Source organism: Aquarana catesbeiana, linkage group LG04 (assembly GCF_042186555.1).
Source record: "Aquarana catesbeiana isolate 2022-GZ linkage group LG04, ASM4218655v1, whole genome shotgun sequence".
Taxonomy (NCBI): Eukaryota; Metazoa; Chordata; class Amphibia; order Anura; family Ranidae; genus Aquarana; species Aquarana catesbeiana.
Window position 1 is genome coordinate 632586557 of NC_133327.1, and position 24991 is coordinate 632611547.

Genomic DNA, 24991 nt, shown 5'->3' on the forward strand with positions numbered 1-24991 from the left:
TCTTTGGGGCGGTGCGGGAGCGGTGTATACACCACTCCCGCACCGCCCCTGCTTAGTGAAATGAATGGGCACCGCTTTCGAAGCACAGCATCATGGGCGCTTTTGATCCTCTTTTAACCCCTTCATGGGGGTTAAAAGCGCCCCACTACCACCCCGAAAAGCAACGCCAAAGAGCCGCTAAAACCTGCAGCGCCTTACCGCTAATGCTGGCACCGCCCCCTTAATATGTCACAATGCTCCTATATTTTCAGAGCAGTAATTGTATGGAACAATGTGGTTCCTTTAGTAAAACAAGTAATAGGAGGCTGACAAGAGCAGGAAAGAGGGAGGATCAGGGATAGAACCACCATAGTACGAGCCAGGTTCATGGTAACGAAGGGAAGCTATTACTATAGAGAACTTCATGTTAGAGAATGATTACAGCACTTCTCTGATGGTCGCACTAACTTCTTCACCTCCCTTAATTGTTAAGGAGGTAAATGGAGACTATGCAAGATGGCTTATGGATAATATAAAAAAATGAAAGAAGGAAAGCTACTACAGATTTGCAAGCGTGTATCCATGCTAAATTTTTAGCTTGCAGTGTGTGTATGTGTGTGTGTGTGTGTATGTATATATATTTATTTATATATATATACACACACTATATTACCAAAAGTATTGGGATGCCTACATTTCACGCACATGAACTTTGCTTTGTAAACTGGTGCGCAGTCATATTGGAACAGGAAGGGCCCATCCCCAAACTGTTCCCACAAAGTTGGAAGCCTGAAATTGTCCAAAATGTCTTGGTATGCCGACGCTTTGTGCCTGACCTCACAAATGCGGTTTTGGAAGAATGGTCAAACATTCCCATAGACACACTCCTAAACCTTGTGGACAGCCTTCCCAGAAGAGTTGAAGCTGTTATAGCTGCATAGGGTGGGCCAACTCAATATTGAACCCTACGGACTAAGACTGGGATGCCATTAAAGTTCATGTGTGTGTAAAGGCAGGTGTCCCAATACCTTTGACAATATAGTGTATACATATACCAGTATTTCTCAACATTTTTTCAGTTAAGGCACCCTTTAAAAATAATGGACAGTCTTGAGGCACGCCATTTTAAAATGTAAAAACTATACTAATACTTTTACATAATGCAGCAACATCCACAAGTCCAAGTAGGACACCCAACTTTAGAAATGACTTGTTCTTCCAAAGCAAATGCACTTTTTTGCAAACTGGTACTGACTAGTATTTCAATGTTTCTCCATCACTCCGTCCATTTCTCCGTCGCTAATGTGACCCCCACCGCTGATGGGGAGGGACAGGGGAGGCTCATACAAGGATGCTATGCAGGCGACTGACATCCTCCTTATCAACTGATGACTCCATTGGTCATTAGGACGCCGGCAGCTAGAAGGTTGTAATGGTGTACAATGAAAACCTGTAAATTAGTGTAACTAAAAGGCAGCCTTCATCCACACTCCAGCTTGTACACAATGTTTGGCCAATTTTTATGCCTTATTGCCAGGGCACCCCTGAAGAGACCTTAAGGCACCCCCGGTTGAAAAAGGCTGACATGTACAGTATATAATTGTTTGTTTTTTTTTTGTTTTTTTTTTTTTTTGTTTTGTTTTTGTTTTTTTGCAAAGATGCTTTCTTCTGCTGTAATTTGTCCCATGTGTTTAATACTCGTTCCACTATTACTTTGCATGCATACTATATATATATATTAAATAAGATGATCGTGCTTTCTGCTGCTGCAGAAATAGTATTCTGCAAATAAAGAAAACTTTATTAATTGCATTCTTTAACACAAGGCACTGAATAAAGCAGTCATAAATTTGACAACCACATGCATGTTGCTGCAGCAAAGTGATGCCGGAGGGATGTCTAATCCCGGTAGTCTTCCCTTTGAATTGTTATTAATGCATGGTATTTTCCTTTAAAGCATACCAATATGACTGCTAGCCGAGCCGCAAGAGCGCTGTAAGCTTCTGATTAGAATGCTGCTAATACATAACGCACGGCGGCCTCCCTTCTCACATTTGTTTAAGTTTCCAAACAGGAGGGAAAGTAAAAAAAAAAAAAAAAAACAGTGCAATCAGCAGTGCTGCTTGTATGTTCAGTCTTCAGCCTAATCCTTATCCCACAGCATTGTCAATACCCATCTAATTCCATTTTAACAACAGTAATTGGCTGATGGAGTAGAAGATATAGATTTGTTTTCCTGATGACTCCTTGACTTTTTTTTTTTCTCTGGTAATACTAATAGAATTCAAAATCCTTACTGGTGTGATCGTGTCATGAGTAGGTCAACAGTCATGTCAAGGTCCTATTGGAAGCTCCAGAGCGAACATCTTAATTTAGACTTAGCTATCTCTCCGTGTTGTATGTGCATTTGCCTGTAATTCTTTCACGTCTCACTCATTCCATTATGCCAGAATTCATTTACTTTACTAGACAATGGCTGTGCATGGCAATCGCTTTCGCTATTTTCTTTTGAGCCAGCATAATGCAGGTTTGTTATAATAGTTGTCATGCAATGTTGGAGATTTGTGTTGCATAAAGTGGAGTTGTATTGAAATAACACTCTCTGACTTAAAGTGAGCCTGCATCCAGGCTATGGACATTAAAATATTTACACAGTATAATTAACACACTTAACAAGCAGTAAAACGGCTTTAAAACAAGCACTCAATGACCTCTGTATCTGCAGGTACTGTGGAGCAATTCATCCTCAATAAAATATTTACTCATTAACGTTAACGCATTTAACAAGCAGTAAAACGGCTTTAAAATAAGCACTCAATGACCTTTGTATCTGTAGGTACTGTGGAGCAATTCACCATCAATAAAATATTTACAGAGTAGCATTAACAGACTTAAAGGAGTTGTAAAGCCAGAAGGTTTTTTTTTATCTTAATGCATTCTATGCATTAAAGCGGGGTTCCACCCAAATTTTGAACAATATCTGTATGTATTCTCTTCCTTGCCTAGATGCTGACATGCCGTTTAAAAAAATTCAAATCGCCGTAATTACCTTTTATTTTTCTATTCTTCTTTGCACTTCCTGGTTCTCCTCCCGTGGGAGTAGGCGTGTTTCTAGCCTCTCCCAGACTCCTGGGAGCTAGTCTCAGGCTTCCCAGGATGCCACTGAGCATGTGCGGGAATGAGCGGTGAATGCTGGGAGTACAGCATTCACCACATCCAGGAAATAAATGCTTGTGGGCTTCAAATACCCACAATGAAGATGGAAACCACCTGCAGTGAATAATATAAGTTATTCTTTCCGATGAAATCTGACACAGGCGGACATATTACACACAATATGTGAGTATGTAATGCTGAGAAGAAAATGTTGTGAATGAACTAAAAAAAAAAAAAACGATAGATAGGTGGACCCCCGCTTTAAGATAAAAAGCCTTTTGTGTGCAGCAGCCTCCCCAGCACCCCCTAATACTTAACTAAGCCCCATCTCTGTCCAGCGTTGTCCATGAATGTCTCGACCATCCGAGACTCTCCCTCCTGAGACACAGCAGCTGCGCCATTGGCTCCCGCTGCTGTCAATCAAAGTCAGTCAGCCAATCAGGAGAGAGAGGGGGTAGGGCCGCAGTTCCGTGTCTGAATGGACACAGGGAGCTGTGACTCGGCTCGTATGCCCCCATAGCAAGCTTGGCAGGAGGGAGGGGACAATAATAAATAAGAGAAGAGGAACTGTGATTTAATTTCCTCTGTTTTGAACTTTCAGTACTTTTTTTTTTATCCACTCTGCCTGCAGCTACAGAGGTCAGTGGGAGGATTTATTGTCAATGGTCTGGGCACAGATGCACTTTAAAGCAAACCCATGCTTTGCCCAGGCAGGGGAAATCAACAGTTTTTTTAACTCCTTCTTTCTCAGCAACACATAGCCTGCTCCCTTCCCTCTGACATAGTGCTGGTGCTTGGCCCAGTGCTGTCAAATGAAATCTGGGAAAAGGGTCCTTAGCCCTATGTAAGCTTTAAGTAGAATGCCTTTACTGGTGACTGAAACAGCCTCAGTGGACCTTGGGTTGCCAGTTGGCAAGGTTTAGTCATGAAGTCTAATAATAAAAAGACCATGTTGGAGATTTTGGCTCTGCCCCCTTTAGCACATTAATAGGTCATGGGAAACACATTTATGGCAATGGAAATCCTGTTCACTCTCCAAAAAGGGAAAGGGATGTCTGTTCCCCCTTTGGGGGTGGACTCCAGGTATGATTTTATTATATAGTTATATTGGTCTAGGTTGGACCAATATACAGTGGGGACGGAAAGTATTCAGACCCCCTTAAATTTTTCACTCTTTGTTATATTGCAGCCATTTTGCTAAAATCATTTAAGTTCATTTTTTTCCTCATTAATGTACACACAGCACCCCATATATTGACAAAAAAAACACAGAATTGTTGACATTTTTGCAGATTTATTAAAAAAGAAAAACTGAAATATCACATGGTCCTAAGTATTCAGACTCTTTGCTCAGTATTTAGTAGAAGCACCCTTTTGATCTAATACAGCCATGAGTCTTTTTGGGAAAGATGCAACAAGTTTTTCACACCTGGATTTGGGGATCCTCTCCAGTTCTGTCAGGTTGGATGGTAAACGTTGGTGGACAGCCATTTTTAGGTCTCTCCAGAGATGCTCAATTGGGTTTAAGTCAGGGCTCTGGCTGGGCCATTCAAGAACAGTCATGGAGTTGTTGTGAAGCCACTCCTTCGTTATTTTAGCTGTGTGCTTAGGGTCATTGTCTTGTTGGAAGGTAAACCTTCGGCCCAGTCTGAGGTCCTGAGCACTCTGGAGAAGGTTTTCGTACAGGATATCCCTGTACTTGGCCGCATTCGTCTTTCCCTTGATTGCAACCAGTCGTCCTGCCCCTGCAGCTGAGAAACGCCCCCACAGCATGATGCTGCCACCACCATGCTTCACTGTTGGGACTGTATTGGACAGGTTATGAGCAGTGCCTGGTTTTCTCCACACATACCGCTTAGAATTAAGGCCAAAAAGTTCTATCTTGGTCTCATCAGACCAGAGAATCTTATTTATCACCATCTTGGAGTCCTTCAGGTGTTTTTTTTTTAGCAAACTCCATGCGGGCTTTCATGTGTCTTGCACTGAGGAGAGGCTTCCGTCAGGCCACTCTGCCATAAAGCCCCGGCTGGTGGAGGGCTGCAGTGATGGTTGACTTTCTACAACTTTCTCCCATATCCTGACTGCATCTCTGGAGCTAAGCCACAGTGATCTTTGGGTTCTTCTTTACCTCTTTCACCAAGGCTTTTCTCCCCCAATAGCTCAGTTTGGCCGGACGGCCAGCTCTAGGAAGGGTTCTGGTCATCCCAAACGTCTTCCATTTAAGGATTATGGAGGCCACTGTGCTCTTAGGAACCTTAAGTGCAGCAGAAATGTATTTTGTAACCTTGGCCAGATCTGTGCCTTGCCACAATTCTGTCACTGAGCTCTTCAGGCAGTTCCTTTGACCTCATGATTCTCATTTGCTCTGACATGCACTGTGAGCTGTAAGGTCTTATATAGACAGGTGTGTGGCTTTCCTAATCAAGTCCAATCAGTATAATCAAACACAGCTGGACTCAAATGAAGGCGTAGAACCATCTCAAGGATGATCAGAAGAAATGGACAGCACCTGAGTTAAAGAAGAGGTAAAGGCAGGAAAAAACACACCCTGTAAGGCAAAGGCATAATGAGCTAGTATGCATAGCATACCAGCTCATTATGAATAGCTTACCTGAGATGGAAGCCCCCGAAGCGACCCTCGTTCTTCTCCTCATTCGCCGCCATCTATCCCGGATTGACTTCCGGGTATCGCGGATCCGGCGCTGTGACTGGCCAGAGCCGCGATGACGTCACTCCCGTGCATGCGCCGTTAGCAGCAGCATGCTCAGTGCGCCCGCGCGCCGCTGCACTCATCCGAACCAATCACCCCACACAGGGGGATTTCGCTTTTACAGTATCTGCAGTAACAGCTATGCCTTTCCTCTTCATTTGGAAGAGGAAACAGTGGAGGGGGGTGAAGAGGAGCGCGGGGTCACGACCTCTGATCTTTCACAAAGAGCCCGAAAATTACAGAGAAGCGCCGATGGGAGCGAATGAGAGAGCATGGCAGAGGACGGCGGAGGCTGCCTGGAAGCCCAGAGGATGCAGCTTTGACTGGAACCTCGGCCGGCCAGAGGCGTGAGATTTAAAAGAAAAAGCCACACCTGATACCGCAGGCACGAAGAGGCATAGCTGTTACTGCAGATTCTGTGAAAGCGAAATATCCCTGTGCGGGGTGATTGGTTTGGGTGAGTGCAATACCTATAGTGGGCACCATAAAGATCACAAAGTCATGGTTGTGAAGAGCACTTGTCACTTTATTTTTTGGATTGATTAATGGACTGTATATGATCACAGAATATCACTTTGCATAAGGATTATGAAGGCACGGTTTGAAGAACACTTGTCACTATTATTTTTGAACATTTGGATTAATGAACAGACTGTATATAATCACAGAATATTTATTTTTCACATGAATTTTGTATTTGCATATGTGTAATACCAGCACTATACTACACCAGCATTATACTACACCAGCATATGTTCATCGCACTTGCCACTTTAAGCAATTTTTATTAATTTTGATTGATTTCAATCATCAGTTACATTTTGGAGTAATACAGGGACACACAGATTGTTGCACAGTGTTATATCAATATAGCACTTTAGAACAGCGCCACGCCTAACACTTTTCATTTTTCGAGGTGGAACATTGTTAGTATGGAATGAAAATCAAACCTGAAGTTCATCTTTTATACATTCCCATGACCTGATGACATTGTGAAGGGGGTAGAGCCCCACTGTTGACTTTCTCACTAGGCCCCTTTCACATGGGTGGACCGATCGGGTCCGCCTGTCAGTTTTTCGGACAGCCCAGATCGGACCATCCATTGCCCTTTATTGAGCGGTGGGTGTCAACGGACATGTATCCTTTGACACCCACCGACATCCGATCAGATCTGCTTAAAACAGATGGATGGGGATCCCTTTCCATCTAGCAGATCGGATGGCCATCAGGTATAAACGGACAGGTGGTCTATTTACATCCGACCGCCCATAGAGAATGGGCTGTGTCTGCTCTGCATAAGCGAAGCAGACAGAGACAAGCCAAGCCAAAGACAGATTTCCCGCTGAGCAGATGGACTCCTGGCGCAGTCGACCCCATGTGAAAGGGGCCTTACTCCACCTGAGTGTTGCACCTTTCCCATCCTCATTGGCTTTCTTTTGCCAGTGCCCAGGGTGGAGTGAGAGAACTTATTAAGATTTGCACTTCACTTAGCCGTATCACCCTGTCTTTATGCTTAATACATAAAACTCCTATTAATTAATCTCAGCCAAACCACATTCATTTTACTGAAGTCAGGCCAACACAAAATGGATATTAGTTGATTAGCATTATTACATTTTTTTACTCGTGTATTGGCTCCTTATGATGTCTACTTTCTATAAAATGTACTATTTTCAAGTTTGATGTTCTCAAATACAGTTGAAGTAACAGTGACCAGATCATTTTTTTCATAAACGAGGAAATCTAGATCTCACATTGCTACACAGAGCTCCTGTGACATCATTCTGCAGCCAAAGCAGCAACTTTGCCCAGCAATAGGAAATAATGGAAATGTTCACTTGAACTAAGACAAATGGCGTTAAATGAGAAAACACACCATGAATTGCAAATGTAGCCGAGTTAATTTGTTGCTACAGTAGTGTTGCCCTACTGTTAAATGAAGGCGGTGTAATTATCTTGTTGGCAGAGATAATGTCAGAACCTTATTTCTTCTTACATGTCTCATTTTTACACCGAGGCTAATTGAGCTGCAAGGTGACAAGTGACTGTATGCGCCTATCATTAGCTTAGTCTGCTGTGTTTACAGCCATCTCTTCATTATGTCGTCGTCTGTCCTTTCAACTGAAGAAAGCTTTGCTAATGACGATTTTGCACTTTGAAGCTTGCATGACTTAAAGTAGAACTGTGGCCAGAATATGGGCATTCGGATATTATTCTTGGCAACCAGAAAACAAGTTTTAAAACAAGCCCTCACTGAACCTCTGTAGCCGCAGGTACTGGGGAGCAAATCATCCTCAAAGGTCACAACAGAAGCACTAAGGTCATTGCAGTTGGGTCTCAGCACTCTGATCTGCCCCCTCCCAAAGCACCTGCTCTGTGTTTATAGAATGAGTTGAGCTACTGACATAAAAGTGAAGGTGCTTTTTGTTTTCTAGAATTCTGTATCTTCTAATCAAATTTTAGGCATCCTTATAATAGGAATTTCATTTTAAAGTGCTACTTTATCAGATTCTTCCCTTTTCTCTTACATGTATGGCTGGGTTGTTCCCCAAAAGCATTCCCACAAGCCTGGTGATCGAGCGGGGTTCCCAATGGATCAGTTTTATCTTTATATAAAAAAAGTCAGTTAGATCTGTTTAACCCTTTCGCTGCCAGGCCCTGTGCTCCATTTTTACACTCAGGTGGCCAGACCATTTTTGCTATTTTTTCTTTGCTTTTTGTTTTTCACTTATAGATTTCAGAGTTTGTAAAAGACCCCCCAAACCATATATTTCCTGAAAGCACATGACCAGTAGAATAAAAAGAAGGTGGTACTGATTTTTAGGGTCCCACAATATTTGCACAAATGTTTATCAAAACAATTCTTTGCTAAAAATCCACTAAAATCATGATTAGCAGATAAATACACAGCAAATTTTACAAAATTCCTACTAAGGCCTCATGTACACTGCTGCTGGTAAACGGACGTTTCAGGAGAAGTTGGGAATTTTTTTCAGCTGCCCCTGACCTCTCCTCTGTTCCTCTGTTATGTTATCAGTACATGTACACAGGGTCGTTTATGGTTGTTTCTAGACAGTTGAGCTTAGAAACATTTTTTGGAAAGCACAAAAATGCGTTCAGGACGGACGTTCAGAGGTATTTGAAATACCAAATGCCTGTAACAGCTTTTAAACGCGGTAACTCGCGTTTAGCCACGTTTCGGTTACAGGCGTGTTTTTTTTTTTTTAAACGCTTCTAAACGCACACCTGGCATATAAACGAGGCAAAACGGACGTTTTAAACGTCGGTTACTATCTGTCGAGGTTCAGGAGAGGTCGTAAATACGTCCCGTGTATATGAAGCCTAAATATAAAAGGTTAACATGTATTGAGTTAATAAATAAACAAATATTTGTAACTTTTAAGTTACGCCTTTTTGCGAAATGGTGAAAATTGAACAGACGCAAAAATATCCAAATGTCTCTAAAAAACCTGAAGGTTTTCACTCTTCCCTTACAGCTTCTCAGCGTTATTTGCGTAAATGTTTATCAAACCTATATATTCGCAAAAAATACACTAAAACCATTATTAGCAGATAAAAAAACAGCAAATTTTACAACATTCCTGTTAAATCCCTACTAAATATAAAAGCTTAACTTGTATGGAGTCAATAAATAACCAAAAAAAATTAATTTTTACATTTTAAAAGGCGCCTTTTTGCAAAATGGTGAAAATCGAACGTACGCAACAATGTAAATATCCAAATTTCTCTCAAAACCTAAAGGTTTTCATTTTTCCCTTACAGCTTTCAGAATTTGTGAAAGACCCCCCAAACCATATATTTTCTGAAAGCATATGACCGCTAGAAAAAAAAAGAAGGTGCTACTGATTTCTTATGTCCCGCGGTATTTGCGCAAATGTTTATCAAAACAATATTGTTGCTAAAAATACACTAAAACCATTATTGGCCGATAAAAACACAAAATTTTACAAAATTCCTGTTACATTCCTGCTAAATACAAAAGCTCATCCTGTGTTGAGTTAATAACAAATATTTGTACATTTTAAATTGCGCCTTTTTACAAAATGGTGAAAATTGAATCGTACCCAAAACTTTCTCTAAAAATCTGGAGGTTTTAATTTTTCACTTACAGCCTTCAGAGTTTGTAAAAGACCCCCCCAAACTATATATTTTCTGAAAGCATATGACCTCTGGAATAAAAAGAAGGTGCTACTGATTTTTTTTAGGCTCCGTGATATTTTTTAGGCGTATGGATCTGGCAGTGAAAGGGTTAAGCCACAAAATAAATGTGTTTTATATTTAAAGCTGAACTCTGGGGAAAACCCAAAGATGCCCTTGCAGTGGGGCTTGGTTTTTGTCTAAGAAAACATCAAAAGAGAAGTGCAGGTTATGAAAAAAACCAAACACGAATACCTAGGTGGATGCAGCATCGATCCCCCACCGCCTCTACACCAAAAACTGAACAATCAAAAGCCACCAACAAAGACTTTTAGTCACCGGCTGTCTGCTTTGCTCCTCCAGCACTCACTAGAGCGCTGGGTAGTGGCATACTGAGAAGATGAGCCAGCTGCTGATTAGGCATCTGGGTAGATCCCAACAGTAAAGCTCGACCAGCTGAACTACTCAAAGCCATCACAGGCAACCTGACATCAACACATACAACGCAAGACCAGCAGTCCTGTATTGCAAGTGAAGACGCAGAGGGCCCGTCCACAACCTGGGGAGTCAGAAAGAAGAGGAGAATTAAAATGTATTAATTCTAACATACACATTCCTGTAGAGATGACTGTGCGTCAAAGTGGGTTCTGTAGTGACTGACGACTGGAAACGTTTTATAGCAAAGCGAAGAATGTCGCCAGCACACCAAGGATCTGCCGAGTGGGTCCAAAGTTTTTAATCGGCTTTCACATCATTTCAGCAGATTGCAATGTTTCGGAGCCTCGCAGGACCTTTTCGTAACACGCCTGATGAAGGGCCTGCGAGGCTCCGAAACATTGCAATCTGCTGTAATGATGAGATCGCTAATTAAAACTTTGGACCCACTTTGGAGATCCTTGGTGTGTTGGTGACAATGTTTGCTTGGAAAGAAGAGAGGATCACCAGGTGCCAGGGGAGCAAGGAATTAGGTAAATAAAACTGCTTTTTAAAGTCTAGCTAGAGGCAAAAGTACTTTTTAAATTTTGGATACAGTAAGATTATAACCCCTGCCATTTTTTGTCATCTGTGTCCCATTGGTGAGATTTCCCGTCACTTCCTGTCCCAAAGCCAACATAGGAAATGATAGGAAATCCTTCCAAAGTGAGGGAATCTCATGAAGTCACCATTGGGAATTTCTTTCACTTTCACCTTCAGAGATGATGGTAAACGGGGGGGCTGGGTCGCGGACTGTGGCCAGTGGGAGTAGAAAATGCCCCAGCGTCAGTGGGAGTAAATAATCGCTCAGGCTTGGTGGTCAGTAGAAAATAGAAGTAAAACAAATTACAAAACGCGTGTGTCTAGTAGCAGGGATAATGCCATCAGACATAGTGCCCAATCATTGGTGTCAGTGGAAGAAACCATGCCCCATTGTAGGTGTCAGTGGGAGAAATTATGCCCCACTATTGGTGTCAGTGAAAGGAATGGTGCCTCAACCTTGTTGACAGTGGGGGGAAATAGTGCCTCATATCAGTGGAAGAAAAAGTGACTCAAGGGCCAGAAAAAGACAAGCAAAGGGCCACGCATTTTGGAAGCCACTGCCCTAGATCAAGGAGAATTTAACCCTTACAGTGTGGGGGAGCAACAGTGTTTCTAATTCCCCTAACACACATCAAACTATCTGAAACTAAAAAAAAAAAAAAAAAACACATCCACAAGGGCCTTAGTGCATTTTAGGTCTGAGTTGTAGTTTTAAAGTGAATAGGTCATGTAGAAGAGCTCCCAGACAGATATCTTTCTCTAAATGTTGGCTTGGCTGGCATTTGGGAAAGTTCCTACAGCTCTCGACCAACCGTTTTGTGTCTTTTAAACCCAGACATACTCAATAAATGGGCTTTAGCTGCTATTTTAAGCTTTTTTATAAGTGCCCCCTTGCCCTTCCAATTTTCAGTAATCAAGCCTCAGCTGCCAATACAAGGTTGTAATTTGGTTATTGGGACAGAAGGCTTAGGCCATAGCTAAAGTGATGGAAAACTAGGTCTGTTGAATTCCCAAGAGCGCACCTAAAACATGTCAACTTTTTCCCTTTGAAGTGGTTGTAAACTCTTACATATACTAGGTGAAGTTACTTGCCTCAGGTGATACACAGGGATGAAACTAATCCTCCTACATAAGTTGTACCTGTTAATCTGCAGCCATCTTTCCCCGACAGCCCTGAAAGTAAAGAATTTAGACAGCATTTTTTAGCTCTAGAAGGCAGGGGGTGGGGATCTGATGTCACACATTGCACAGCACCGAGGAAAGAGCTCAGTGTAATCCGAGACCTGAGTGGAGGAAAAGGACACACCCCCCTCCACACAGTCTCATAGGGAAACATGCACAGCTGAGGCCCTCAATCACATGCTGCGTGCTTGGGAAGGGGTGGTAGGCAGGATCATCCCCGGGATTCCCTGGTGTAGGCATAAACTATCAGAAGTGACTCATGCAGATAGCGGAGGGTGGAGCGAGGAGCCAGAAATCACACTATGTGCTTTGGAGAGAGGCAAGTACACACTAGCATATGCTTTGTTCATTTTTCATTTCAGAGGTTTAAAACCCCTTTAAACCTTCATATTCCCAATGTTATCTTTAGATATGTAAACGGTTGCTTTGGGCCAACACGGACAGTTTTGGTTTCAGACACTTTGATAAATAAGAGCCGGTGTGTTTGATGAGCTGTGTATTGTATTCCTGAGCCCCTCGTACAAGCTCCAGTGGGCACAGAAGCTCCGAGCACCAGGCTGTGCCCTACTCGTTGATCTTTTAATTTCCAAAAGCAGGTGGAGCTGGCAATTACATCCATGGTCAGTACATCACGCCTCGCACGGCAGATGATGAATTGCAAATAGCCGGACTCCATACACAAGCCCAAACCGGTATAAATCTTCCATCCGTAATAATGACAAGTGCCGAAGACTGGCAGCTATAACAAGGCAGCCGTTGTCACCCACTTTATAGTAGACTTGATATCCATCATTATCAGCCGGGGCTAGCTGCAACTGGACAAGAAGGTCCAAAGAAAGATGAGATGTTTGTGCTGAAGCATCCAGTAGGTCCCATCTGGCGGGGAGTAAATGGGATTTTTTTCCTGTTCAGTGGACCACAGCTGTCTATCATTCTAGTCAGGTATCTGATTGCTTCCTGCTGGGGGACAATATGGCTTTACACAGTTGTTCGGTGTTCGTGCTTAAAACAACTAAGGTTTAAACCTGTACTTCTATACTTAACCCTTCCGTAGCACAGCGCACGCCATTTACACCAAAGGCTATGGGACAATGCTATAATGGCCCTTTGCTATATTGCGGCAAGGGACCCGTATGTCTGCCGCTAATGAAAATTGGAACGGTTGTTTTTGGGAAAGGGGTTTCTGCTCCGGAAATTTCAGATGACACATTTTTGGCACTGATGACTTTGACTGCATGTGTTATTTCAGACACTTTTAATACACTTAAAAATGGAAAGGGCTGCACACGAATAATAAATATACTGTATTTGCATCTAAAGTTGAAGTATATGTAAAACCTCACCTTGTAAACCAACCCATTCAGTTTAAAATAGAAATGAAAGGCAAAGCATTTGTGAATAGATATATATAAAAAAAAACATTATGAACAGGGTGGATAAAAATCAACGATTTTTTTTTAAATTTAAATCAGATTTTTTGAATTTCTATCAAACTTATTTTAATAAAATGCTTTTGGAGTAAAAATCTATCTAAAGATAGTTTTCTATTTGATATATATTAATAATTTAGTTTATTCAGCATGAAATGGAGCTTAATTATGTAGCATGAATATATATATATATATATATATATATATCGATCGATGGTTAGATATATATATATATATATATATATATATATATATATATATATATATATATATATATATATATCTCTCTATGAGACTGCAATATTTACATTTTTGGTATTCAATGAATCCAAGCTCTGCAAGCTGAGATAACATGCACTGCATTGATGCATTCTCACAATTTCACAGTAACCATGAGATAAAACAAACTTCAGGAATATTCCTTTATCCCATTGTTTTTCAAATCTATGTACACTACAAACTGTATGATTGGATCAGTTCTGATATTGCTGTTTTATTAACCTGACAGCTTATTATTCTAAATAGGAAACCTTCATTTTGGTTGCAAATATTAATGGTTCTAACTACCACCAGCAAGAATAAGTCCTTACGTTTTAAAGCGCACCTGTCATTTCAGATCCATCATGGCAGCGCCTGTTAGTGGGCATCCACTCACCTGCTGCCGCCGCCTCCCCCACCTTGTTGTGTCACTGCCGCATCACCAGCCGTCCCAGTAAAGTGAATGGGACTGTCGGGGAGTCAACAGCAGGTCAGAGGAGGAGCTGCGGGACAGAGATGACCATTTCTCTTTAAAAATTATAATTTAAATTGAGTTAATTTAAATCAAGCCATTTTACTAGAGATTGAACCACTTCCCGCCCGCCCACCATCATATGACGTCCTGGGCTTTGGGCGGGTATATCTGAATGATGCCTGTAGTTACAGACATCATTCAGATATTGCCGGTTTCAGCCGGCGAATCTCTACACCATAGGAACGATCATAGCGGCCGTTCCGCCACTTGATCGTTCCTATGGGAGCCCCCCCCCTCCCGCCGCCCTCCGGTGCTTGCTCCGACTCACCGTTACGATCGGTGAGGCGGAGAGCGGATCCGCCGGCGCCAGATGTAGATCATAGAGATTTCCGGCGGACCAGATGGTCGCCGGAGTCTCTATGATCATCGGAGGCCGGGCGCGATGTTATGACGTCACGCCTGGCCTCTCCATTCAAAAAAAGGGCGCCGCTTCGGCTGGGAAGCGGTGATCGTTTTATTTTATTTTTTTTTTATTTCAGGCTTCCCAGCCTAGTGGTGAGATATGGGGTCTTATTGACCCCATATCTCACTATTAAGAGCACCTGTCATGTCATATTCCTATTACAAGGGATGTTTACATTCCTTGTAATAGGAATAAAAGTGATCAAAAATGTTTTTTTTTTTCAAAAAAGTGTCAAAATAAAAAAAACAAAATATAATTATCAATAAAAAAAAAAAAAAAAATTTTAAAGCGCCGCTGTCCCCGTGTGCTCGCACGCAGAAGCGAACGCATATGTAAGTCCCGCCCACATATGAAAACGGTGTTCAAACCATACATGTGAGGTATCACCGCGAACGTTGGAGCGAGAGCAATCAATTTGTCACTAGACCTCCTCTGTAACTCAAAACATGTAACCAGTAACAAAATTTCAAGCGTCGCCTATGGGGATTTTTAAGTACCGAACATTGGCGCTATTCCACGAGCGTGTGCAATTTTGAAGCGTGACATGTTAGGTATCTATTTACTTGGCGTAACTTCATCTTTCACAATATGCAAAAACATTGGGCTAACTTTACTCTTTTGTTTTTTTTTTTAAACACAAAACTGTTTTTTTCCCAAAAAAAACGTGTTCGAAAAATTCCTGCGCAAATACCGTGTGAGATAAAAAGTTGCAACAACCGCCATTGTATTCTCTAGGGTCTTTGCTAAAAAATCATATATAATGTTTGGGGGTTCTATGTAATTTTCTAGCAAAAAAATGATGATTTTTACATGTTGGAGAGAAATGTCAGAATTGGCCTGGTAGGAAAGTGGTTAAATCAAATCCACCCTGATTATGAATACTTTTTCCCCCTTTTGCAGCTAAGAACAGAGAGTATGTGATCACTTATAGCAGAGGTCAGTTCTCTAGTTGTGCTGGACACAGCTATTCACTGGGAAGATCAGTGTACTGCTGTTTCTCCTCTGTTTCACCTCTGCCAGCTCTTTTGCAGCCTCCAAGCTGCAGCCTGAGAGCTGGATGCAGCCCTTTGCCAGCCTTTATCTGGCCCTTAGGGCACTATTTTTCCCACTGACATCATTGATGGGGCATTATTCCTCCCACTAATATTAATGATGGGGCTCTATTCCTCTTACTGACAACAACAGTTGGGCACTATTTCTTCCATTGACACCAACATTGGGGGACTATTTCTTCCACTGATACCAATGATGGTATACTATTTACCCCTCCCCTAAAGTCTAAGGAGAGTAAACTGGCCCGTTGTTTGAAAAGTGTGGAGACCTCTGATATAAGTGATCACATTCTCTCTGTTCTCAGCTGCAAAAGAGCTGGTAGAGGAGAAACAGCATCACACTGGTCTCTCTTCATTGGAGGAGAGCAGGCTGAGTTCCCAGCACAGCTAGAGAACTGACCTCTGATTATAAGTGATCACATTCTCCCTGTCCTCAGCTGCAAAGGAGCTGGGGGAGGAAAAACAGCAGCACACTGGTCTTCCCAAAGTTAATGACACCCCCAGATCATATCGCAGTTCGAACTGTCAAATGGTGCAGGTATCGGATCGCCTGGGCCTGAACACCCATGCGATCTGATTCCATTGCGGACCAAAAAAAGAGTCCTGCACCGTTTTTGTCCAAATGCCCTTGTCACTTCCTGTGAGCTGCACAGAGCATCCTTCCTTCCTTCCTTCCTTCCTTCCTTCCTTCCTTTCCTTCCTTCCTTCCTTCCTTCCTTCCTTCCTTCCTTCCTTCCTTCCTTCCTTCCGTAAATTGACAATTGCCCTGCCCTCCCTATGATGGTGATGAAGAGATATAAACATTTCAGGCTTCCTCCATAGATACAGTGGAGGGATGACGTAGCCACCCAGGGACACAAAGTGTGTTATTTGAAGGGTTACTATGTGAAAATAATGCAAAATAAGCTTGAAAAAAGAAATCACATGCAGCCACCACACCAAGCACTAGTAATCTGTATTACAGTAAATTACAATTTTGGTTGTGGGTTTAGATACACTTTAAATAGGTACATTTCCTTTACTGCCTTTTACCTATAGGTAGTGTAAATATCTCCTAAATGTACACTGTTTAGGAGATATTTACATTACATGCAGCCAGTGACATCACTGGTGCATGCACTCTGAAGGAACGGCCACCCATCCCATTTTTTCCCGAGCCCCGTGCCGCTAACGGCTGCTACCGTGCGCGGGAGTGAGGTCATCGCAGCTCCAGCCAATCATAGAGTCAGAGCCCGCAAACCCAAAAGCAAGCTGTTTCAGCGCTGACATTGCGACGCTGGAACAGTTTTGTTTTAAGGCAAGTTTCACAAAATGTGCTAGTATGCAATGCCTTGCGATTACCTTGCAAGAAAAAAACAAACAAAAAAAAAAAAACAACATCCAGTGGTATACAACCTCTTTAAAGGATACAGTTGGGACGGAAAGTATTCAGACCCCCTTACATTTTTTACTCTTTGTTATATTGCAGACATTTGCTAAAATCATTTAAATTAATTTCTTTTTCCTCATTAATGTACACAGCACCCCATATTGACATAAAACACAGAATTGTTGACATTTTTGCAGATTTATTAAAAAAGAAAAACTGAAATATCACATGGTCCTAAGTATTCAGACCCTTTGCTGTGACACTCATATATTTAAATCAGGTGCTGTCCATTTCTTCTGATCATCCTTGAGATGGTTCTACACCTTCATTTGAGTCCAGCTGTGTTTGATTATACTGATTGGACTTGATTAGGAATGCCACACACCTGTCTATATAAGACCTTACAGCTCACAGTGCATGTCAGAGCAAATGAGAATCATGAGGTCAAAGGAACTGCCTGAAGAGCTCAGAGACAGAATTGTGGCAAGGCACAGATCTGGCCAAGGTTACAAAAAAATGTCTGCTGCACTTAAGGTTCCTAAGAGCACAGTAGCCTCCGTAATCCTTAAATGGAAGACGTTTGGGATGACCAGAACCCTTCCTAGAGCTGGCCATCCGGCCAAACTGAGCTATCGGGGGAGAAGAGCCTTGGTAAAGAAGAACCCAAAGATCACTGTGGCTGAGCTCCAGAGATGCAGTCGGGAGATGGGAGAAAGTTGTAGAAAGTCAACCATCACTGCAGCCTTCCACCAGTCGGGGCTTTATGGCAGAGTGGCCCCACGGAAGCCTCTCCTCAGTACAAGACACATGAAAGCCTGCATGGAGTTTGCTAAAAAAAACACCTGAAGGACTCCAAGATGGTGAGAAATAAGATTCTCTGGTCTGATGAGACCAAGATAGAACTTTTTGGCCTTAATTCCAAGCGGTATGTGTGGAGAAAACCAGGCACTGCTCATCACCTGTCCAATACAGTCCCAACAGTGAAGCATGGTGGTGGCAGCATCATGCTGTGGGGGTGTTTTTCAGCTGCAGGGACAGGACGACTGGTTGCAATCGAGGGAAAGATGAATGCAGCCAAGTAGAGGGATATCCTGGACGAAAACCTTCTCCAGAGTGCTCAGGACCTCAGACTGGGCCGAAGGTTTACTTTCCAACAAGACAATGACCCTAAGCACACAGCTAAAATAATGGAGTGGCTTCACACAGCTCCGTGACTGTTCTTGAATGGCCCAGCCAGAGCCCTGACTTAAACCCAATTGAGCATCTCTGGGGAGACCTAAAAATGGCTGTCCACCAGCTATATTAGGTCAAAAGGGTGCTTCTACTAAATACTGAGCAAAGGGTCTGAATACTTAGGACCATGTGATATTTCAGTTTTTCTTTTTTTAATAAATCTGCAAAAATGTCAACAATTCTGTGTTTTTCTGTCATGGGGTGCTGTGTGTACATTAATGAGGAAAAAAATGAACTTAAATGAATTTAGCAAATGACTGCAATATAACAAAGCGTGAAAAATTTAAGGGGGTCTGAATACTTTCCGTCCCCACTGTAGGTTCACCTTTTAGGAGCATGTTACACCTCATATCCATATTTAGAGTGTAACATGCTGCTTTTCACCTGCCTCCCACCACCAGAGCCCCCCTCTCTGTGACAGCGGGCTCTGCCCGCACCGCCGCATCATTGATTTACAGCAATCTGTGAATAAGAAAACTACAAGTTCCATCTGATATTGCGGCAGATGGACTTATTTTTTCAGTGGACTGCGAGCATGAGCCTAGTCTATTCAAACTGCCCTGTAACTGAAAAGGGGAAAAAGGGCGGTACTTTAAATGAAGCGCGCAATCAATAGTGAAGGGTCAAGAAATTGTATATTTAATATATAACATGATAAAAGATTTCATACAAATTGGTACCTTGGCCACAGTATAATTAATCTATATGCATGAGAAAACATGGTAGTACATGACGGTGAAGCGGGATTAGGACTACTCCCGCTTCACCGTCATGTACTATCATGTTTTTTCATGTATATAGATGAATTATACTGTGACCAATGTATCAATTTGTATGAAATCTTTTATCATGTTATATATTAAATATACAATTTCTTGACCCTTCACTATTGGTTGTGCGCTTCATTTAAAGTCCTGCCCTTTTTCATATTGATAGGGATGGAGGCATCCATCTCTGCCTCACTCAAAGTCCTAACTTCTCCCCCTTTTTTTCTCCTGCCCTGTAACTGAAAGCCCATACAGCAGTACGGGCAACAGAGCCGCAGGAAGTGTGTGCAGGAGCCTGGCATTGCACACGTGATAAATTGATCGTAGGCACACTGCTCTGCAGGCTCCTGTAAAAAAATAAAAATAAATGCACATTTTTTTTTTCTACTAAAAAAAATATGTGCATGTATTATTTTTCTCACAAAGGTGAGCTTGGCCTTTAACTTAAAGGGTAAGTTCATGTTTAATGAAAATCTTTAAGGTGAACTTACGCTGGACCCCCTTCCCGTCCCACGATCCCCCGCTGTCAGGCACCGGGATGACGCTTTGCTGGTCCGGGGATTTGAAATCCTCCTGGCTTTCTCTCCTCTCCTCCAGCACTGACAGGACGGGCTAGGTGGATTCTGATTGGTCAGTGCCGTCCATGTGATAGTGCTGACCAATTAGAATGCCTCCAACCATACACACTGAGAGGTACAGATAGGAGATTAAGCCACGGGGATTTCAAATTTATGGACCTTGTTTTTTGCACTGGTGCGCAGTAATGTTGGAACAGGAAGGGGCCGTCCCCAAATGTTTCCACAAAGTTAGAAGCATGAAATTGTCCAAAATGTCTTGCTATGCTGACGCCTTAAAAGTTCCCTTCTCTGGAACTAAGTGGCCAAGCCCAACCCCTGAAAATCAACCCCACACCATAATCCCCCCTCCACCAAATGATTTGGACCAGTGCATAAAGGGTTAGGGTTTTCCCTTGAAGAACAAGGTTAGGACTCAGGGATTGTAATAGGGACCTGCTGCAAAGGTCAGAAGACTTGTCCCCAGATGTCCATAAAGACATGGATGAGCGAGTTTGGGGTGGAGGAACTTGACTGGCCTGCACAGAGTCCTGACCTCAACCCGCTAGAACACCTTTGGGATGAATTAGAGCGGAGACTGCGAGCCAGGCTTTCTCGTGCAACATCAGTGCCTGACCTCACAAATGCGCTTCTGGAAGAATGGTCAAACATTCCCATAGACACACTCTTAAACCTTGTGGACAGCCTTCCTAGAAGAGTTGAAGCTGTTAAAGCTGCAAAGGGTGGACCAACCCAATATTGAACCCTACAGACTAATGCCCTGTACACACGGTCGGACATTGATCGGACATTCCGAAAAACAAAATCCATGGATTTTTCCGACAGATGTTGGCTCAAACTTGTCTTGCATACACACGGTGGCACAAAGTTGTCGGAAAATCCGATCGTTCTGAACACGGTGACGTAAAACATGTACGTCGGGACTATAAACGGGGCAGTAGCCAATAGCTTTCGTCTCTTAATTTATTCTGAGCATGCGTGGCTCTTTGTGCGTCGGATTTGTGTACACGCGATTGGAATTTAAACGATCGGATTTTGTTGTCGGAAAATTTTATATCCTGCTCTCAAACTTTGTGTGTCGGAAATTCGGACGAAAAAAGTCAGATAAAGCCCACAATTGATCGGAATTTCTGACAGCACAATCCGATCGCACTTTTTCTGGCGGAAAATCCGACCGTGTGTACAGGACATTAGACTGGGATGCCATTAAAGTTCATGTGCGTGTAAAGGCGTCCCAATACTTTTGGTAATATTGTGTGTGTGATAATGGATAGATTAAGAGCCTTTGGTTTTAATCTGAACTATTAGGAACAATTTGGTTTGTTTCAGGCTGGCTGGTATGTGAGCTGGGAATTTTTGTTTGTTGTTTATTACAATGATTGAAAACCACTTGACGTGATATTAACACAATAAATCTTAAGATTTTACTGATTAAGTTTAAATTGTCTTTACAACTTTCCAATATTCCATCCTTGAAATGTGAACGAACGTTCCACTTTAATAGAAGACAGGGCCGCGGTAATGTGCGGTAAGACAATGTAATCAAACGTGTTTTCCCTGTATAAACAGATAAAGAATATGCTGACCCTCCTGCAGTTTTCTGACACTTAAAGTGTTACATTAAAAACGTTGATTTATGGCAATTCTCATAACAATAAAAGCAGAAAACTGAAAGTTGTGGTAATAGACAGCGGGAGGCGAGATGAATTACTCAAGTCTGCCCTATTGATTCCAAAGCCATTTGTATTTAAAAGTGAAAAAAAAAGATAGTGTGTTAGTTTATGAATTACGAACCCATTTAACACCCTGGAGCAGGCAGCGTGTTTCTAAATGTGTAAACGTGTCACGCAGCCCCTTAGCACAGCACAATGGCATGTCAAAGTTTTGCTCCCGTTGTCCTACTCCGGCGTTCGATAAATAAATTCGGCCTCAATAGTCCCAATCAGGACGGTGCAATCCTCGCCTCCCATGTCAGCCCTATGATAAATGAACTGATTCCTCCAAATCAAACACTTGGATTTAAATTCAGATGAGTTAATGCAAAGGTCAACATAGTAATCAGTTCTTCTGATCTTTATAGAATTTCTAGAGTAATACATAATAAATCTGAAACAAGGCAATTTGCCGATCCCTATGTGCGGCTGGTAATAAAACGCCTAACGATTAGAAGCCTTTATGTACTTAGGGATGGTTTTACGGCAATCCCTGTCTTACCAGTTACCGGCTACCGAGGGATGATAGAGATACAGAACAATAAAAACACATGGCTTGTTTATAGAACATTCTAGATAATTGTCTTGATGCCAGGCTTAAAAGTGTAGTTTCTGTTTCTCGTACGATAACAACCAACATTTGGGCTTGTTGTAGGAGAGTAGAGAAGAAAAACCATGTTGGTGATTATACAACGTTCATCTTCTATTCTGTTTCAAGTGTATAAAAAAAACCTTAAAGAGGAGCTCCACCCAAAAGGGGAAGCTCCACCCCCCGCCCGCCGCTGCCACATTTGGCACCTTTCGGGGAGGGGAGCGGGCAAACTCTGCCGGAAGTTCCTTCCCCCGACACCAGGCCATTTACAAAGTGCAACGCGCTTTGCGCATGCGCAGTAAGGAACCGGCTGTGAAGCCGCAAGACTTCACTGCCGGTATCCCTTAGCCGAGATGGCGGCGGCAGGAGCCGATTGAAAAATCCACTCGGGTGAAGACACCGCTGGAATTGTAAAAATAGGAGTGCAGTGCTGGATAATAATATGTAATGTGTGTAATTACAATGGTGCAAATAAAGTGTAAATTACAATATATATAAACCAAATATGAGTGATCATAATCAAGTACACAAAAGACCATCCAGTGAAAAATAGTCCATAAGTGATTGTTTTGTTAAAAAATGTGCATAAAAAACACAAAAATGTGGCAAAAAAGGTGTTGATACTAAACCACAAAATGCAATAACAAAAAAGTCCATAAATAAAAGTGTCCAAACGAAAAAAATTCCAGTGAAAGACCCTGGGTCTGTGTTCTCCACCACTTGTGCTGCCCGTCACCTTAAAGTAAACAATGGAGGCTTACCAGAAAGCCTGCAACCGCCCTTCTCAGGGGGGTCAAAACAGGCTTAGTAGAAACGACAGGGATACTGCTGGAGACTCACGGACTTCCCTCATGGGTTATCAGCTGGCATAAATGAGAAGTGCCTTCCATAGCACACTCGCAGGGGACAGGTACTGCACACCAATAAATGACCAAGGGAACAGGAGCTGCACACCAATGAATGACCACTTCCACAGAAGCGAACACATACTTAAGTCCCGCCCACATATGAAAACGGTGTTCAAACCACACATGTGAGGTATCGCCACGAACGTTAGAGTGAGAGCAATAATTCTAGCTCTAGACCTCCTCTGTAACTCAAAAAATGTAACAAGTAAAAAAATTTTAAAGCTTCATCTATGGGGATTGTTAAGTACCGAAGTTTGGCGCCATTCCACGAGCGTCTGTAATTTTGAAGCATGTTAAGCATCTATTTACTCGGCATCACTTCATCTTTCACATTAAGCAAAAAAATTGGGCCAACTTTAATGTGTTTTTTTTTTTTAAGCATAAATCAGTTTTGTTTAAAAAAAAAAAAGTGTTAGAAAAATTGCTGCGCAAATACCGTGCAAGATAAACAGTTGCAACGACCGCGATTGTATTCTCTAGGGTCTTTGCTAAAAAAAGGAGGAAAAAATGCAAATTGGACATAATGTCACACAAACCTCCAAAAATGGGCTGGTCAAAATTCTTGGCACCCTTAACTTAATATTTGGTTGCTTCCTATAACCATCAATAAGCTTCTTACACCACTCTTCCTTTGCAAACTGCTCCAGGTCTCTCTTATTGGAAGGGCGCCTTTTCCCAACAGCAATTTTAAGATCTCTCCACAGGTGTTCAATGGCATTTAGATCTGGACTCATTGCTGGCCACTTTAGAACTCTCCAGTGCTTTGTTGCCATCCATTTCTGGGTGCTTTTTGACGTATGTTTGGGGTCATTGTCCTGCTGGAAGACCCAAGATCTCGGACGTAAACCCAGCTTTCTGGCACTGGGCTCTACAGTGCGATCCAAAATCCTTTGGTAATCCTCAGATTTCATGATGCCTTGCATACATTCAAGGCACCCAGTGCCAGAGGCAGCAAAACAACCCCAAAATATCATTGAACCTCCACCATATTTCATTGTAGGTACTGTGTTCTTGTCTTTGTAGGCCTCATTCCATTTTCGGTAAACAGTAGAATGATGTGCTTTACCAAAAAGCTCTATCTTGGTCTCATCTGTCCACAAGACGTTTTCCCAGAAGGATTTTGGCTTACTCAAGTATATTTTGGCAAACTATAGTCTTGCTTTTTTATGTCTCTGTGTCAGCAGTGGGGTCCTCCTGGGTCTCCTGCCATAGCGTTTCATTTAAATGTCGACGGATAGTTTGCGCTGACACTGATGCTTCCTGAGCCTGCAGGACAGCTTGATTTTCATTGGAACTTGTTTGGGGCTGCTTATCCACCATCCAGACTATCCTGTGTTGCAACCTTTCATCAGTTTTTCTCTTCCGTCCACGCCCAGAGAGATTAGCTACAGTGCCATGGGTTGTAAACTTTTTGATAATGTTGCGCACTGTGGACAAAGACAAATCTAGATTTCCGGAGATGGACTTGTAACCTTGAGAGTTCTCAAGTCCTCAGACAGTTCTCTTCTCCTCTTTCTGTTGTCCATGCTTAGTGTGGCACACACAGACACACAATGCAAAGACTAAGAGCCGGTTCACACTGGGACGACTTGTCAGGCGACTTAGCCGCCTGACAAGTCGTGTTCCGTTCTGTACAATGGAACTGTTCTAATAGGAGCGACTCAAGTCCCTCCGACTTAGAAAAAGGTTCCTGTACTACTTTGGGGGCAACTTGAGGCGACTTGCATTGACTTCTATATAGAAGTTGTTTTGCAAGTCGCCGCTGCTGTCGTGTGCAGGTCGCCTGAGGCAGTCGCGCTGCAAGTCTTGCTGCCTCAGTGTGAATCGGCTCTAAGTGAACGTCTCTCCTTTTTATCTGCTTTCAGTTGTGATTTTTATATTGCCCACACCTGTTACTTGCCCCAGGTGAGTTTAAAGGAGCATCACATGCTTGAAACAATCTTATTTATCCACAA

General features: G+C 42.4%; 1 protein-coding gene across 1 annotated transcript in view; it reads left to right on the forward strand.

Annotated features, from left to right (window-relative positions):
* GPATCH2 (G-patch domain containing 2) overlaps window positions 1-24991 on the forward strand; it is a 265802-nt gene that overhangs the window by 81708 nt on the left and 159103 nt on the right. The window lies entirely within an intron of this gene.